The sequence below is a fragment of the Carassius auratus genome, unplaced genomic scaffold (assembly GCF_003368295.1).
Source record: "Carassius auratus strain Wakin unplaced genomic scaffold, ASM336829v1 scaf_tig00039877, whole genome shotgun sequence".
NCBI classification, from domain to species: domain Eukaryota; kingdom Metazoa; phylum Chordata; class Actinopteri; order Cypriniformes; family Cyprinidae; genus Carassius; species Carassius auratus.
Genome location: NW_020526547.1, coordinates 282 through 18,831, shown reverse-complemented (window position 1 = coordinate 18,831; position 18,550 = coordinate 282). Strand labels below are relative to the sequence as shown.

The following is an 18,550-nucleotide window of genomic DNA, read 5'->3' as shown; positions in this document are numbered from 1 at the left end:
TTAATGTTCTATTTATTTAGTTTCAGTGTACGGTTTGTATACAAAGTAAACTTCATCATTCAGCTGAACTGTGCACATTTATTTTAGACACTTTATGTCTGATTTAATTCATAAGGCTATGACTAATTTCACGGGCAAAGCTGAAAAAAACTGAAATGTTTGTAGCCTATCGTCATTTTTTCAGCTTCATATTATAGTAAGGATACATTTTACGACCTATGCAGTGATCATGGTGAGATTAGGTTCCTTTTAATAATAAAAAAATCGATTCCAGGATCAGGAATTGGAATCGATTCCCTTACTAACTTTACCGATTAGCGATTGACTCTTTCATCCAGAAGGCGGGGCTTCCTGCGATTGAGCGGCCACATTTAACATTGCATTTTTCCCCATTCAAAACTATACGACTGACATGTCTTTGGGTATTCTGTAGTCTTTGCTAACATATACTACGCATGACGTCACCGTTTTCAAAGATTCCCACACTGGGGGTTTACATAGAATCGATAATCGTGGGGTTTTCAGAAACTTGCATTTTGAAACCCCTTTTTCAAAAATATGCGTTTTCAGTACCCAAAACGATGTTGTAGTGTAAACGACCAGGCAAACACATACAACGTTTCCCGTTTTTGGGTGAAAACGATGCTACTCGTCCCCTAGATGACCATCAGGACAAGACCAAAGGAATACGATTCCTCTGCAGTCTTTGTTGCAGCCTAGAATTAAACTGTTAGTTTCGGCTGGCCAGAGGAGAACAGAACATTATTTCGACACACTATTTCCCTTTTTAATACTGTAAATCTGCTTTGATTAAATCTGCATTGTAAAAAGCGATATATAAATAATGATGACTTGACCTTCAGAACGTTCAGAGAACATTCAAAAATAACATTTCTATAATGTTTAAAGAATGTTCTGGCAAGTTCATGAACAAACGCTCTTCCAGTAACTTTAATATAATATTGGTTCAATGTTCATGTTCTCAAAACGTAACATTATTTTCCCGTTTTTTTATGTTGCTACTTGTTTCAGAATGTTCAGAGAACATTCAAAAGTAGTTTACACTCCCATAATGTTTGCAAAGTAATACAACAGAATATTCCCTTAACGGTCAAATGACCCCCCCCCCCCCCCCCCCCCCCCCGTTATTTTGAAATAACGTTTGCCTATAACTTAATGGGAATGTTAAAAAAAAAACGTTCTTAGAACATATGTTAGCTGGGACCGCTAAACTTAAATTATTTGTTAAAATAATTGTTTGTCAATGTAACGATTGAGCACATTTTGAGAAAAGCGGTTTTTCTTTTGATTCTGAGATTAAAAAGACGGAAAGGATTGACGCTCAAGTGCAACAATGTAGCAAGAAAGAATGATTCTTAGCGCCAAACCTCAGCAATTCAAGAATCGTTTGTGCTAACAGCAACATTTGAACTGAAGCTTTGGCGCCGCGCGCTCAGCCGTTCTCTCCGCTTTACCCGCCGCAGCAGACACATTTAAACACTGATGTGACATGAAACACAGTAAGAAACAAGACCTCTGCTTTGGGATTATTTAGTGAGAGCGGCGTGGCCGTTGATGATGGGTCCATCTCGGAGGCGACAGACCCGCGTCGCGAGCCGCGCGGACAGAACGCGTGCAGGTTTCTCAAATAATCTAAAACTAAACGCTTCGATGATCAAAGTTGTACTTCTTAACACATCATCTTAAAACGGAGCGGTGAAAGATGCCAGTATGACGCACAGCGAATGGAACGCAACGAAAACGCGTCCTCCCATAGGCTTTGAGAACTGCTCCGGGTCGATTTTACATCCATCACCCTTCAAGAATACAGATCCGAAACAACCTCGATCGATTTTCAAAGCACACGTGAACGCATCCAGACCGTCATGATTAAACACACTGAGCACATTCTTTTCCTCAAGGATGCGTCAACACATCGCGACGGGTTTTCTTTTATAACGGTACATCCGGGATTAAAAGTGAAGGTACATTTGGTTCCTAAACCAGAAAGCATTATATATTGCCTTACCTTGATCATGAATCACGCCGGTGAAGATGTTCCGAGCCGCAGCAGCGCGTCTCTCTTTTGCGTGCGCGCTACACAGAGCTGCAGTGAACGCGCCTCTGGCGCAGCGCTGATGGAGACACGAGTGTGTGTGTGTGTGTGTAGTGGGTGTGACTCCACACAGAACCACTCAATACTCTTTCTACTCAAAACGAAGTGTTTAGCTTTGCACTTCCTCATACAGGACTTGTCGGAATTAATGTTTTTTGTATATCGGAAACCACTACGTGAATAAATTCCATAGGTTTTTAAGAAAACGAAAGTGGCTTTCATTTCTAACAGAAGACTTATTGAAGGGTTAGACAGTCCTAATGCGTTGATGAACACCAAAATGTTCATAAGTTCTATACATGACAAGTTTATATACTAATAGGCCTATAATGTTCCCGTAAGAACATTTCTTCATAACTTTGAAACTTGCCAGAAAGTACAGAAAGCATTCCCTCTTAGCAGTATAATGTATAATGGTATAATGGTGTAACTACAGTATTTAGGTCTTATCTGAAATCTGTCTGCTGCCCGAATGTTTTCTAATTCCATTACGTTGTCGGCAATCCAAACAATCCGAGATAAAGTGAGAACTGGAATACCACATTATGCAAAAGACCTGCATGATAATCATAGCGGAATTCCAAACAACATGACGGAAAACAAACTGGATGAGTGAGGAGAGGAAACGATGCGTCAATAACAGACGCTACTGAACAACTGACAAAGTTGACTGAACGGTTTCTGTAGGGCCACAAGACCATTTAATAAAGCACATACCCTGAATAAAACTGGAGATATTTTTCTATTTCTCAACGAGATATAATTTTAGCTATTATCTCTTAAAGGAAGAATCATGTTTCGAAAATAAATTTAACCAAACGGAAAGCTACCAACTGGCTTCCTTGAGTCTAGACTTTATTTACATGTTAGAAAACGTCCCAGTAACGCCAATAGAACTTTTGTTCAATGTTCTCTGGTTTTTAATGATTATTAAGCACGTTAACATTATTAATTCAAGAAACTTTTTTATGGGTTAGTTCCAACATTCTAGTTGGAACATTCCTGTTTTAAAACCTTTATAAGTAACATTCCCATGTGTGCAAAAACGAAATGGAATGTTACTGTAACATTAATATAACCAATATTAATACACACACACACACGTGTTCTCAGAACATTTTGTCAGCTGGAAAGGTTCTTCAGCACACAAACAAGGTCAACTGTGTGCTTCAGAATGAGGGCGCTTACTTGATGATCTTCTAAAGAGGAACACGCCTGCACTGTTACTTTAAGGAAGCACACCATACCAGAGATGGGGACTCGAGTTTGAGACTCGGACTCGAGTGCGACTTAAGTCGCACAAACAGTGACTTCAGACTCGACTTGAGACTCGTCCTTGAAAGACTTCAGACTCGACTCGGACTCGAGCTCCGGGACTCGTGAACAATGTTAATTTTTAGTAAACGTCAGATGAGCTCGCTGTTAGAGTTGTGACGTTCGCGAACGAACCGATTCTTTTGAACGGCTCATAAACATGAACGATGGGAGCCGAGTCACGGCTGGAGGGGAGCCGTTCTTTCTGTCGCTCTTTTTTCCTATGCGTGTTTCAGAGCGCGTGTTTCATACAGATGCACACAAATGAGCTCCTCCGCGAGACAGAACAGTTATAGGGGGAGGGGCGCACCCAGCGCAGGCCAACCCTTTATAGCGTGATGATATTAGTTATTAGTTGTGCACGCATCCTTCACGTGAGTACTCCAGTGGAAAAAAACCTGCGTGCCTCTGTCATTGGGTAGGAGCGGAGCCATGACGTTTTGCACAGATATTCATTGCAGCCCACTTTCTTATTGTTCATTGACTTGAAGGGGCTGATGTCCTATTTGCAAAGTTTACAGTAGTAATAGTATGTAGACATTTCCATTTTATTTATTCTAATTTTATCTACTTTAAATATTTTTGGTTCTCTATCAAAATGTTCTTGTGTGAAAACAATGTTCTTGTGTGAAAACAATGTTCTTGTGTGGAAGTGTTTGTAGTAAAAGCTGTTTTGCACAGAAATTCATAGCAGCCGGCTTTGTTTTTGATGTTTATTTGTGAGTAGGTATTGTATGAATAACATAAGTCAGCGTAGCTTTGTTCATTCTTAAGCCAGACAAGAGGTGTGCAGCTATACAGCCAGGACAGACAGAAGGCCATTACTGAATCCATAAATGCAAAATACAGATATTAACTTAAAAGTAAAGCATTCTTGGTGTTTTTGGCATGTTGCAATAGCCTGTTTACACTGATTATATACCAAAATCAAAGTTGATATTGTATGCTAATAGATAGAGTTGTCATAATAACATATTACATGCTTTGAATTCCTTATATATAGCTATGCAGTGTTCTAAGCAGCTTGGATGGGTCGCTGTACGTGATGCAACATTTATTATAACCAGAGACTTAATATAATAAAGAGACTTGAGACTTGACTTGGACTCTAGCTCAGAGACTTGAGACTTGACTTGGACTCGAGCTCAGAGACTTGAGACTTGACTTGGACTCGAGCTCAGAGACTTGAGACTTGACTTGGACTCTAGCTCAGAGACTTGTGAGCATCTCTGCACCATACTAGTACAGACCTGTTACTGCAGGCCCAGCTGTGGGTCCTACCTGGGGATATATTGAGCTTCATGTTAGCGTAGTGTCCGTAGGTCTGGACATTAGCGTATAATAAACTAAATGAGCAAATGGGAGTCAAAAGTGCATTGACCGCAAGGATGGACACCTGTTTATGTGCATGTACTCAAGGTGCAATTATAGCAGAAACATTTTCTCAGTAATAACGTTCACACCCATATTTTCATTACACCCTCAGGACTACTTCCTTAAACATCCCACTCAAGATCTGATCTGAGATATGAAATATGGATCACATCTGAAGTGTTTTGAAAATTAAATGCAAAGCAGCTAAATAAAGAGGTTTGTGCTGTCTAGTTGTACACCTGACCCATATCAAGGGATCAGATTTCATTCAAAGCACTCTTCACAAACCTCTGCTGGTCAAATCATGTCATTGCAAGTACTTTTAGTGTTTCAATGGCGCCCTCATTCGGCCAATCAGATACGACAAGTACAGTACGTCATTCGCTTCACTTATCTATTCACTGACATTATATTGAAATCGCTTATCAAATCTAATTTGCCTGACTGAAGACTTCTCAGAAGCAATAACTACACTAAAATTCCTATAGTATAACCATTAAAAATAAAGCATCGCAACCATTAGAATGATCATTTCAGAGTCTATGGGCCTTTATATTCTCAACAAAAAAAATGGAACGTGTACATGACAAAACAAAAGACAAATCCAATGTGAAAAAATTTATTGAAAGGCAAAAATATTTTTATAGTAAATCTGAATATATTACACCAGGCAGCCCACATCAATCATAAATAATTAAGTGTGGACTCACTGCATCAAAGGTACAAAGCAAGACCCAAACAAACTTGAGCTGTAAACAAGCTGCAATGCCCTGGGCTTCAAAAACACAAAGCTACAAAATACAAAATAAGATTTGAAAGGCAAAACAGACTTACCTCTCAGTCCAGATGTCTATTAGAGAACAGGAACCCACAATGTCAGTCCACTTCACTAGCAGATGATGTGCTTTGAAGAACCACTAGAGGTACTCCAACATTGAACTTGCTCTAATTACAATGATAAACCATCAAAAACACCAAAAAAAAAAGCCCACAGGTTCAGGCGAGTAACAGTTTACATGAACCTTAATCTTTCATTCAAACAGATGCAAAGTAACCAATGCATAGATCACGTGTCAAATACCCAGAAGTACATCTGTCAACTGTCTTCAAAGTCTCAAAATAAAGCGCATGAATATTTACAGTAAGCAGAGATAACCTTACAGACCTGCATGTGTAAACACTGCTTATCACTAGCACAAACCGCGGTCATAGGCCGTCTACATAATGAAAATTAAATTATGGAGCAAATTTGCATTAAGGCTTAAAGGAATAGGGACCTGAAAAGGAAAATTTGCTTAAAATGTAAATGCCCTCAGGCCATCTACAATATAGTGGTGTAGAAATGTAGCATTGCATCACTTGCTCACCAATGGATCTTCTGCAGTGAATGGGTGCCGTCAGAATGAGAGTCCAAACAGATGATACAAACATCACAATGATCCACACCACTCAAGTCAATCAATTAACATTGTGTGAAGACAAATGCTGTATGTTTGTAAGAAGCAAAATGATTTATATCGTCTGCTGAGTCTCATTCTGACGGCACCCATTCACCGCAGAGGATCCACTGGTTAACTAGTGATGCAATGCTACATTTCTCCATCGGATGAAGAAACAAACTCATCTACATCTTTGATGGCTTGAGAGTGGGTATATTCAGCAAGTTTTCATTTTTAGGTGAACGATTCCTTTAAATTATAAATTTAGCAGAGGCAAACATAAGAGACTTTTTGACAGACAAATTACAGTAAATCCTATATATATACAGAAATATGTGACCTTGGACCACAAAACCAGTCTTAAGTGTCTATTTTTCAAAATGAGATTTGTACATAATCTGAAAGCTGAATAAATAAACTTTCCATTGATGTGTTGTTTATTAAGATCGGTCACTATTTGGCCGAGATACAAGTATTTGAAAAATCTGGAAAGGCAAAAAAAATTAAAATAAATAAATAATAAAAAAAAAATCACCTCGAGGTTGTCCATATGAATCCTTAGCAATGCATATTACAAATCAAAAATTACGTTTTGATTTTTTACAGTAGGAGATTTACTAAATCTCTTCATGGAACATGAACTTTTACTTAATATCCTAATGATTTTTGGCTTAAAAGAAAAAGTGATAATTATATATTATTAATATCTCCCAGCGTCTTAAGACTGGTCTTGTGCTCCAGAGTCACAAAAGATTAGATATATACACAAAGCAATGCACACAATCTGCAGCAGGGATGTCAGATAGACATTACAAATGCAGAATATCTTGCGCTTTATCATTTACCAACCATAAAAAATTCATTAATTTGACTCGAAAACAAAATTGAGAATGTTGCACAGATTTGAACTGTACCGCTCCAATCACAATTAAGAAAACCAATAAAAAAAAGTTACGGCCAACTGTTAATTGAACAGCAATTTACAGAACTACTCAAACTAATCCATATTGTATTGAAACGCTTAAAATTAGGTAAAATTTGAAAAGGCACAATGTTGATAGAAAGTAAAGATGTCAAACAACCTGAAATGTGGTTTTTAAACCAATTATCCTGATATTCAAGTATGACAAGTTTTGTAAATACACAATTATGAAAAAATGGTTGGCTAAATGTAACCTAAACTATCAGATCAAGTATGAACAAGCAACAAGTACACACTTTATTACAACACATTCCATTTAATAATCAAGGCAAAAGACACTTACACATTATATGGATGAGGGGAAAAGGGAAGAAACATGAAACCAAAAAAAGTTGATCCTATAAAAACAAACCTAGCTAACTGACAATTTACAACATCATAGCTGTGGGAAAGTTGTTTTGTTTCTCGAACAAGCAGGCAAATAATTCTCTTTCACTGAACTGACTTTAGCACAGAGCTAATTGGAAATAAAAGTAAAAAATAAAAAGAGCTGTCAGGAATTAAGAGTGAGTTTATAATATTTTACAGAACTCTACTTTAGCTCTGCAGAGTGTGTCTGGAGTCCGGCGCTCTCCGGGACGCTGTCGGATGAATCCACGGTGCTCCTGACGTCTCTCCTCCTCCTCTTGCGTTCGACTGAAAGGTGTCAAAATGAAGGTGGCAGTTTGTTTTGGGGCACAGAACCCAGAAACACACACAGCTGCTTTTCCCCTCTACATCTACACACGCTCAGACCGTCCCAGACATACACAAGCATGCAAACAACTTTCAACAGCATCAAACTTAGTTATGACTGCTGTAATGTTCTAAAGCAGAGGTCGGCAACATGTGGCATGCAGAGGGATAAATCAATGACATGCGAACAATAGGGAAAACTGCATACTGGTGTACATTTTTAGGTAACAACTCGGAGAGAGGGGTGTAAATTGATTGGGTTTGTCTCTCTACAAACAATGAAGCAGAGTTTAGTTAAACTGAACTGTCTTAATGCATTGGCCTAATCTCATACAAACACACAGTGGTGTTCAGAAACTATCTGCATGAAAATGAATTCCTATTGATTTATGGTATCATTTAAACATGTTTATGAACTGTATAAATACAGAATGCATGGGGGGAAGGGGTGTTGGCACAGTGGTTACCCAGAAAAATAAATAAAAAAGTCATATGCCAAAAAGGTTGCCGACCCCTGGTCTAAAGCAATATTTAAATGTAGTAGTTTCACAAAAGCACAGAATTTGGTAAAAGTACAACATCAACTGCAATCAATAATAATAATAATAAAAAAAAAACTATTTTAGACAAGCCCTGGATTCAGTGTATGAAAACAGTCTGAATAGACGACGATCATAAAGACATTGGCATGCACAACTATGAAACACTGTACTCAACACAACTCAACTTTAAAAGGAATGAGTGTTTGTGGAATTTGACATCCAAGTTATAGAGGACTTTATTTCTAATCAGATTTGGAGAAATTTAGCATCACCAGTGAATGGGTGCCATCACAATGAGAGTCCAAACCACTGGACATAATTCACACCAATCCAGTCGATCGGTTAACAAAAACAATTCAATGGTAAAGAATTTTAACTTCAAACATGTCCTCTATCTGAAATATTGATTCCTCCAATGAAAAAGTAATTTGTCTGAATCAGCAAAGTAGTAAGCACAGATCAAGCAATGCTTACCAGTGAAAATGGTGCAAAAAAAAAAAAAAAAAAAAAATGTGTAGGTGTAAAGGGAGAAGACAGTAGCAGTGGACCTTCACTAGAGGAAGCGTTATGGACTCATACTTCAGTTGTTAAAATAAGGAAGCAATAGTCTTAAGTTATAAAAACATGTTTATAAATTTGTTTCTTAAGAAGCTAATGGACTGGACTGGTGTGGATTGCTTGTTGATTATTGTGATGTTTTTATCAGCTTTTTGACTCTCATTCTGACGGCACCCATTCACTGCAGAGCATCCATTGGTGAGCAAGTGATGCTAAATTTCTTCAAATCTGATGAAGAATAATATGCCTTATATGAAAAATATAGCTTTTAGTTCCATTGAGAAAGCAATCAACCAAAACAAATCAGCATCAGTAGTACTACTAACACAAGATCTGAATGAGTGAGGTTTGAAATACATTTGGTAGTGTTGTATTTTTAGAGTACATTTTAGCCAAAAAACTAAAGAAAGTTATACAGGGTTGGAACAAGATGAGGATTAAAAAATAATAATAATATTAAAGATGAAAAACTGCAATAAAAAGTGCATGCTTAAATTGCATCTGTAGAATAAGAGTTTATGGATATATACAATTTAAATAGCATAAAAATCCCTATATGATGATACTGAATGGCATGAATTTGGTTGATTGGTTTTTCTCAATTTAAAACATGTATAACCTCAACAAGGTTAAACAGTAATTACTTTGAGTGTTTTGTTTTTCCACAGGTAAAATCAATTATAAAAGCAGATGTGATCTACTTCAAATCACTTATTTTGAAGAATTCATCTCTTTATGTAATGGAAAACCACATCTAAAAAGGTGTCCAAAACAACATTCAATTGGACAATAAGTCCACAGTAAACTGCCAAAATACAAACACATTTAAAAACGACACATTTTATGATGGCTTTTAATGAATTTCTGAATTAATCGATAATCCAATCATTTAAGATCATTTAACTAGTTGTTCAACTTCAACTCAAAACTGCAAATGCAGTCTTTTTTCTACAACAGGAAAAATACTAACTCTTAAAATCTTAATTTTAAAGCACAAAGTATATTGTCCCTTTACCTCTCGAGAACAAGCATCGAATCCACATTTCAGATTCAATCCACCCCCAATGCAAAGAGCAATTGTTTTTAAGATGCAACTATTTACAATTGTTTACCATTTTAAGCATCATTTCTACTCAAGTTCTGTACCAAATTGCTTGATTCTAGTGATTCCCTGGACACTGGAGATAAAGTACACAGGGTTGGACAAAATTCAGAGACTAGTCATACTTTGCCCTTCTGTTAGTCAGGAAAAATCAACAAACAATATAACGTACAAAAGATGCAATTTCTTATTAAACCATTAGTTTGTGTCTTTAGTCATTCAAGGGTATTTCCGCCCATTTTAATACAAGAAATAATTAGCAAGATAGACATGAACACATGGAAATTCTTGCACTGTAGTTAGAGTTTGGAATTACAATTAACGATAATGATCCCAGAAACACAAGTTTGTCCAATCCTGTGACAATCTTATAAAGCACAATAGTGAACAGAGGAAAAGGGGTGTGATTTATTACCACGTCAGGACCATTACTTCAGAAAAACCTACACAAGTAACCTAGGAACACAGTCATTTCTGCAGATGAACTCCAGACATATAGGCACTACATCCAAAAATCCCAATAAATCCCCTGAAACAGGGTCCTACGCTTGGAGCAAATGCTTTCAATTCCTTTAAGTTTGCAGTGCTTAAACTCTCTATTCAAAACCTCGAACCCAATGCATACTTTAGACTAAAAACACGTATTTAAAAGTGCAACATGATTTCTGAATTAATAACTGGGGAACACACCAATATGCAAATTGTGCATTGCTGACTTTCTCTTAATGGTGTTGCTACAATTCACGGTTGTACAGTTGAGAAGAGAGAAAAACTAAAATAAACAAACAGCTGAAAAATTGGCAATTTTTTGGATAGGAGGAGGCCAGAGCAACAATTTGGAGGCTATCAGAATTACATTCAACAAAACTAACAATGCAGTTGTGCATTTAAAATCTATTTGCTAAACCCGAGTTGCCATTTTAGTTGAACTGTTTAGCATTTTCTTTTGCATCTAAATCTAGCATATGTGGGGTCACTCATAATGCATCACACATGATATTACAGTGTCCTCAGCATTTACATACAAATTATGTACAAATTTACATTTACGTACAAATTTAGCCTGTAGGAAACATCACACAGCAGAGCCATGAAGCAACAGGTTAGACAGTATTGGGTTTCTAAAATCAGACCAACAGGGTTTGAACTGAGGACATGTGCTGCATTCATTTAAATACTGATTGTGAAAATATTTATTAAGCATCGGTTGCATATTAAATCAAACTAAAATAATCACAAACATGGGTGTTTACCTAGAGAATAAGAAACAAAAAAGCATAAAAATGCTAAAAATATAACCTCTGGAAAAGCAATATAGCAGTTCTTCATTCATTAAGCATTAATGGAGCAGATAAAAATTTAATGCATAATTGGTGTAACTATGACACTGTAGTTCTACTTTTATTTTACATTTTAAGAAACATTAAAAATGGTGAAGAACTGCTACATTTGCAGCATCTAAGAGGACGTAACATTAACAAACATGGAAAATAAATGAATAACGATATGAACTGAGAAAATGTCAATTTGACTAGCTATTAAAAACCTGCAAATGTGACTGAAATACTAGGATGCATAAAATGACCCTTGACAGTGAAAATACATTTAGCTTGTTCTGACAAAGGACATTCATAATACGTTTTTTTTTTCAATTATACTGTACAGATGTGCTCAACATTTAAAATGTAATTTGTCTACACCATGACAACTCAAACTGACAGACTACAAGCTTCACGTTTTTAAATGCCAAAGCAGATCAATTTGACTCCATTCATTTGCTTTTCACAACAAATCACTGAGGTACTGAACCAGAACTAGGACAACCATAGTCAACATCAAAGCTGCCTGCAGGAATGTCAGCGCACAACCGGAGAAACCATTTGGCTCTTTTCAATACATTCATTTTCTCAAACTCAACCAACTTTAACCAATTTTCTATACATTTATGGTCACATGTTGAATTTAGATTTCATAATCGCAATTCTAAAGGCATGAAACATCCTGAATTTCATTTTTTTGGCAAACAATTGTTCAATTAGGCACAATAAAGGGGGGGGGTAGGGTGTTGTTTGACATTGGCATAGTGTCAAAAGTAGCAGCAAATCTCAGTTAAATGGACAAATAAGTGCAGTTTAAATGCAAAAGCACATATACTTTTGAAATACACACAAAATCCATTCAAAGACAAACTAGAGATCATCAACTGTGGGACAGTTTAAGTTTGCAGGAGCTGATATTGCACATTAAACGGCTTCAAGACCAGGTACACAAGTTTTAAGGATCAAAGTACTTCGATCACACTACATTCGTGTAAAAAAAAAAAAAAAAAATTAGCTGTAGGAGAAAAAAAATATTACAATGACAGTACTTGATAACATTATAGGTTGAGGGACTCACCTTTTCTGATCACGTACCTGTGATCCCGATCTCTGCAGGATGAGATGCATGTACATCTGAATCCTTAAGATGAGAGAAAAACAAAGACAGAGACAAACAGGATACACACCTTCTCCAACTAACGGCGATACTCCCGCTCACGTTCTCGGTCTCTCTCGCGGTCACGTTCGCGGTCTCGCTCACGATGACGGTCTCTCTCGCGGCTGCGCTCTCTGTAATAGTCCTCGTGTCGGTCTCGGCTCCGAGACTTGCGGCGATGCTTCTCACGAGAGCGACTGTGGTCCCTCTCCCTGGACCGTTCCCGTCTGAATAAGGTTGAAAAGCATTAAAAGAGAATATGAATACTTTTGCAACGGATCAAAATAATTTGTATAGCATCAAATTATTTTTCAGTTCTGAAATCATTTCAATGCACCAAATTAAAGTGGTTGCAATGCAAATATTTTTACATGCATTAAATTTTGCAATACCTCATAATTTTGCATACATATGTTTGCATGTATGAAATTTTGCAGTAAATTTAACACTATGTTGATGCATTATTTTTGCGTTGCATCATTTTCACATGCATGAAATAATTCAACAATACAAGCTAAATTATACATACATTGCAAAACTATGAGCAACAATTTTGTGCAGTGTAAAAATGGATGCAAAAATAAACATGCAAAGTTACTTAATTGCATGAAAAATGAAAAACATTAAATAATTTTGCATGCATTTGTGCATCCATTATTTTTTTGTTGAATCAAATAATTAAGCAATGCATGTTTTTCAGGCATCAAATTTTGCAAAGCATTAATAGGCTACATTAATATTGCAGGCATTATTTTTTTTATCCATTTTTACACACTGCAACAACTTATGATGCAATGCATCAATTTTACAATTTGAAGCAATTTCATTTTATACTTAAACATTCAACAGAATATAGTGGAACTGCATCGTTTTAATCTGAATTATCAATCAGATTTTTACTCTCACTCATTACTTTGGTTAAATCGGAAGAAAAGTGATCTCAAAAGACATTTCACTCATGCAAACATAATGATGCATCCCCTACACCAAACTCAAAAATAAGGTGTAGATCCACAAGATCTTTACTTCAATGCAGAGCCGTAGGATTTGGACTCTATTCCATGCAAGCAGTCCTGCAGTGAGCTGATGAGGACTTTGCAGCGGTCATCAGCAGAAACCTTTGACTGCTTGATCAGAGAGATGGCGGTCACCAGAGTCTCTATAGCACTGCCGTAATCAGCTGCAAAAACAGAGAGTGTTTAGTTACCACCTGACAAACCAAACCAAAGATTTGTGCTATGGGTTAAGTGTATGCACCTGCACTCGCATCGGACACTGCCCTCGAGATAGCACTGCTGGATATCGCTCTGTTACGATTCATGATCTCCTCAAACTCAGCTTCACTCAGAGGAGCGCGAGACGAATCCATGTCCCTAAAACAGAAAAGCAGATGCACTGAAAATAAAAGCATGAGTCAAAGAAACAATGTATCAGGGTCCAAATCCACAGAGAATCACACTGCATGTTAAAGTTAGTGATGCACTGGAAATTTAGAAACCAAAATTATTTGTACTAGGGGTGCTCCTATATGGATTTTGAGGCCTGTTTCCTGGTCTTGAAGCCTTATTTTTATCATGTACAATTATTTATAGTTCAATGAAGGTGAGGTGTTCATTACCTGCCACCAGGGCCAAAGTCTCTGTCGTATGGAGGGGGGGCGGCCGTACATGTCACCCGGCGGTGGGCCCCTGCTGTCGGACGAGGGCATGTTGTTGTTTCCAGGCGGTGGGAAGAAGGCCGGGTTGACGTGAGGGGCCGGTGGTGGACCTCCAGGAGGGGGTCCCTGCATGTGAGGTGGAGGTGCGAGGCCAAGCGGGGGTCCTAAGGGCCCAGGTGGACGGAGAGGAAAGGGTCCCGGAGGGGGCAGACCCTGCTGAGGTGGAAGGGGGCCTGGAGGAGGCCCGTATCCAGGTGGGGGCGGCCCAGGAGGCATCGGACCCATAGGAGGCTGACCAAACTGACCAGGAAACATGACGGGTGGAGGAGGACGGTCTCCTCTATTAGGAGGACCTCCGAGGGGCGGCAGCAGACCTTGCCCAGGTAGAGGGGGGCCGGGGGGTCCTGGAGGCCCAGGTGGGCCTGAGGGGGGACGCGGCGGGCCTTGCATACCTGCAAAGGGAGAGTTTGAAAATTAACTAAATTTACATAGATCAAAGACAGCAGGCGAACCCATTTGACTTGACTCTGAATTACACTTCATATTTATTCGTTTCTTTTAACATTGATTTTATTAAGAGCTTAATGTTTTCAATAATTTAACTAAGTACTTTATTTTTATTTTTAAGTTGGCCATGAAACAATTTATAAGACATCGCTTTTGACGAAAAAAAAAAATTAATCTTTTAACCCTCTTACTAGTAACCCCCCTTTTTTGGCATGGAGACAGAAATGACATACCCAAATAAAAAGGTTTCTGCTCATGATTCTTTCTGACTAGATACATATTCAACATATGTTCACAAAGCTGACACTTTTAAAGGCTTTACTGTTCAGGAATCAGAATCACTCAGACTGTTATGATAATAGAGATATATAAGCTCAACATAAAACAAAATAAAAATTATAAAAACATATGTTTTAAATGTATTTAAAAAAATGTTGATGTAGGAAAATGAGTTTGAAAACACAGTGTAGCTAAGGCACAAGTCTTCCAAGACTTCATAAAAAATTTCATAATCGAATCTGTAAAACTGTGAATTTTATGAAATATTTTCTAAGGCCATGTCATGTGTGTTTTTTAGAGAAGGCTAATCAGATTGATTTATGGCCCCTTGTCATCTCTGTAAGATCTCACATGTAAACTTTCCTGTGCTCTTTGTGTATGTTTTCACTGTTTGGAAAACTGCCCGGTTGATCACATGATTGTATTGTTCTCGACCAAACGGTTCTTTCACACCTCCGCCAAGTATGACACATTATCGCGGCATTATTCTTTTATCATTATTTCTTCTTGTTTTATTCCACCTTGTATTAGCCTTGATTGTGGTTTTTCAGGCTTTACAAAGCAACAAAGCAGCGATCTCACTTCGGTCTCTCTTTGCATTTAGCCCTTATTTATCAAAAGTTCTTACTAGCTAAAAATAGCACAAAACATTTTCCTTACGACCTACCGTGAATTATTGAGACAAAAATGCATTATGAAGAAGAAAAGCACCTGCTATTAGTAGCATTGGTTGCTAACTGTTAGCATCAAGCTACATCTGACAATTTATGAAATTATTAGTACACTTTTACTCAAAACTCACTTTAAACCCCGATCGAGTGTTTATAATAACTTCCTTTAGCGATCAGGGGTGGAATTTGGTCGTTTACTGTTGTAAAAATATGTTATTCTGTAGCCTTTTTCATCGCTGCACAAGTTAGCATTTCCGATTGTACATTTTTCGATTTTTATTTATAAAAACTGCCCCAGATCTCAAGAAAATTCTCATACCAAGCTTTACTATCGTAATCGCGGTTTATTATTTGGATATTTTGTGTGTACAGAGGTGTTTTCAGTGTTGTTTTGGCCAGATAGACTACCAGGAAGTGTGCAGGAAGCATGTGACATCGATGGGGCGGTGTCCAGGATATGAAACTCTAAGATTGGATGTTTGAAAGACCCAATCAGAGTCTGAGTCACACACCTCACGAGCTGTGACTACTGCACGCCACACAGAGATCGCTGGGAGAGGCTCGTTTATCATCTGATCGCGTGTAAATCCGTGGAAAAATGAATAGAAATGACGATTCTGTCTGAGAAATATGAAGTAAACATCAGTAAATATATCGCATATATCTCCGCAGATATGCATCTTTGGTCTGTAAAATCCTTATTGACGCTGTTGCAGTGAGTCTATGTGAACACAAATAAACCGCTCTTGACGTGACTGAATATGAGTGGTTGTGAATTTCTATTCAAAATGTGGCATAATACGGATTTAATTATTTTGCACTCCTGACATAAATCACTAAATATCTGTCACTGCAACAATGTTTTATCAAAATATTGGTCAAATATCGAAGCTTGAGTCTTTAAACTTCCATTGATGCACAGTTTGTCCAGATGAAGTAAGACAGTGATGTTAATGTGCTGTGAAAGTGAAACAATAATAAACTGGGGCCGTCAGCGATGTTTGCACGCAAAGGGGTTAAAATGGAACAAACCCAATTAAAAACAGAACTAAAAAAATAAATAATATACTTTAAAGTCTAATTTATGCAATTGTTGTGTAAATGTGCCACCTTAGGCAATTTAAAGCAGCTTTTGTGACTGATGATAAATTTCTTATTAACAACAGTATATAGAATTCTTCAATACTCTAGGATGAAATTAATTTAAATGACAAAAAAATACATGCAATAAAAAAACTTATTAAACTGACCACTCAAAAATAAACAATACAGCTGTAAAATCTCATTTCCAATTTCTGCTCTTGCCTTAAGATAGACTCATACCTTGGACAGTGTGGTGGAGGTCCACCAGGTCCACCTGATCCAGGGAAGCGAGTCTCCTCCCCGGGGCCAGGAGGGGTGGGAAAGCGCCGCCGGATTCTTGCCAGGAGGAAATCCACTGCGAGATCCTGAGCCTGGAGGCCCGGCCTTCCCCTCTCCGGACATCTGCCCGGACTGTATGCCTGAGTGGACAAAAACTGATCATAAAACATCAAACACAGCAGCAAGTCCACTAAACTCAATCCGTAGATGTGTTGAATTTCCTATGAATCTGTGTCTCACTTTTTCGCGACTGCATCTCAAACTGGCTGAGCGACTGTTTGTTGCAAGGAGTGACGATTGGGTTTGTCCGTGCAGCTCTCGTTTGGACAGCAGGTCTATCAGCTTCCTGGACGATGAGTCTGGAACCCACGCAGACCAGAGCAAACCTGTGGAGCACAGAGAAGTCATGTTTGATGCTGATCTCTAGAAAAACCATGTAACCGAGCATCACCAACAGGGTTGATCTGTATATTTACACAGACCTAGGAGACAAATTTCAGGCTTCACTTACCCTTTGGACTGTCCATTTGCTCGATTCTCAAAAAACTTGATCTCCAGCACATCATTGATGCCTACTGAGCGAATAGCATCGGTCAAATCTTCATCCGTGGTCCACTGTAAAGAGGAAAACAAATTTTAGGTTACATGATGCGTGTATAGAAATATACATATACTCTATCTATACGCGCACATATAGATACACTAATAAAAGCAACAAAATCACTCACTGCTCTTGAATGAATAGCTTTTGTAACTTAAAGATCAATCTTAACTTATAAATTAAAATACGCAAATCTATTTACATTTGATTATTTCATTCAATGCCTGTACCTAAAAACGAATTTTTAGACCTACCTAAAGTAAAAAAAAAAATGGAAATCACCATTTATTTTGTGTACTCTATTGTATTTATTTATGCTGTTGCTTGTAGTCAGATTATTCTTATTTTCTTTATTTTTATTTGAAAATATAGCTTTATAGCCACCGAAACTGTTCCACCCCTAATAAATAGAGAGGGAGGGTTCAAGACTGACCCATGTGAGATTGCCGATGTACAGAGCGATTCGTTTGCCGGTGTAGGTGAAGACGACATTCGGCGGAGCTCCTTTGCTCCCTCGGATCCACCCGGCGCAGGCAGGTTGTCCAGGTAATCTCGGTCCTCAGGTGCGTCCCCGTTGTTGGCAGATGGTGAGCTGACATCATAAAGGTCAATCTGCTCGTGAACAGGATAATCAGACTCCTGTGGAAGCAGAAAGACAAACACCTGTTTCAGAAGTATTCACTGGACAGGCATCTCAACCATGAGCCATCACCGAGATACTATTTCATTCGTTCCCAGATTTCATTTAAGATTACATTTCAGTAATTTTGTTGTGTTGGTCACTTAATTTAATTTTTTTTTTTTTAAACTAGGAATGTATGATTTAAATTACATAAATTAGCTTTATTTTTATGCATTAACTTCCTCTTTTATTTAATTTTTTTTTAGCAATCTAG

The 18,550-nt window shown here is 37.8% G+C and overlaps 1 pseudogene; it reads right to left on the bottom strand.

Moving 5' to 3' along the window:
- Positions 1-9,483: 9,483 nt before the first annotated feature.
- LOC113084273 (cleavage and polyadenylation specificity factor subunit 6-like) lies at positions 9,484-18,332 on the bottom strand (annotated as a pseudogene).
- Between the last annotated feature and the right edge of the window lie 218 nt (positions 18,333-18,550).